Source organism: Tigriopus californicus, chromosome 12, assembly GCF_007210705.1.
Source record: "Tigriopus californicus strain San Diego chromosome 12, Tcal_SD_v2.1, whole genome shotgun sequence".
Lineage (NCBI taxonomy): Eukaryota > Metazoa > Arthropoda > Copepoda > Harpacticoida > Harpacticidae > Tigriopus > Tigriopus californicus.
In genome coordinates, this window is record NC_081451.1 from 4775899 (window position 1) to 4777401 (window position 1503).

Genomic DNA, 1503 nt, shown 5'->3' on the forward strand with positions numbered 1-1503 from the left:
TTTAGAGTTCCAATGAAGAATTATCTACTGACCTCCATTTGGCTGCGGAGTTTCTGAATGTATATCATCAAGCACCCCAATCAAGCCTCTCAATGGTCCTCGACAAGTATTTGAAATGCGGGCCTGTCAAGCTCACTAGCAAAAATTCAGCATGATGAGGGCTCTCAATAATCACATACAGCATCCACTATTTGGGACTATATCATTGCATCCACTGTCGACATTCTCAATAGAATTCAACGATAATGAAGCCTCTCCTGAGATTGCTTCAATTTGCAACTCGACCTTCATTGCCTTTACCGACGTTGATATAGGAATAGTTCCTGATCCATTGCAACCAGAAAGGTGCATCAAAATTTGAGGGTGAAAAGAAGATCCAAAACATTCCCTTCCCCTCTTCAACGTGCTGGGAAAGAAATGCCATCAACAATAATAAAATCAAAAAAGATCTGTCGTCGCTGTTCCTCATTGCAGCGTGGTCCCAGTTAATGGATGGATACGGTAATTGGAATCTCCGAAAACGATAGCATAATCAGCACACGCCCATAAAAAAATTATTATGTTTTTGACATGATCCTGGTCGAATATGATATGTACAATGAACGAAGAATACAACCCAATTCGACGCCGCAAGTCCTGGATCATCCACATTTTATCGGGCAAAAAATGATGTGCTTTCGCCCAAGATGACAATTCCTCTTCCGCGTTCTTTCATTGTTTCAAGTTTTCCTTTCGGATCTGACGATATATTGAGGCAGTTCAATTTCAGATGAGGCCAATCCCGAGTGAAGCTAGGTTTCACTGAATTAAAACTAGCAAAAAGGCTCCAGAGCACTTTGAATCCAGTAGTTGTGGCTAGCCTTCAAAGAAAGTTGGATTTAATCCAAGGTAGAATTAAGGCCTCATTGAGACAGATCAGTCGAACAAGGAAAGTAGAGTTCTTCAAGAAGTGAGGTCGAATCCGAAGGCGTTTTTCTCTTATGCAAACTCTAAGAGAAAGATCAAACACCCTGTAGGGCCTTTTGAGGTCGACGGGGAAGCCATAGACAATGTAGGGGCTATGGACAACATACTTGGAGATCAGTTCTCTCGTGTGTTTTCAACTCCACTGAGTTTAGGAGCAACAGTCCATTGCTCTATTGATGAGTTTGTTGGGACTGGCAAGGCTTGTCAAGCTGAGCATTTAGATGATCTTGTAGTCACAGATCAGGATGCTTTAGAGGCCATCAGGGACTTGAGACTCTCGAGCTCACCTGGCCCTGATGGTGTGACATCTCAGTTTCTGATGAGATGCTCACTAGCTCTTGCTCTTGTTTTCTTGTACTTGATGCGTTGCATCTTGGATCAGGGCAAGTTTCCATCTTCACTAAAGTTAACTTACGTTGTTCCAATTTTTAAAGGGGGAGATAAGTCGTTCCCCAGTAACTACAGGCCAATTTCTCTCACTTCGAATATTGCGAAGGTGTTTGAGAAGATCATGAAGTTCAAACTTGTTGAATTTCT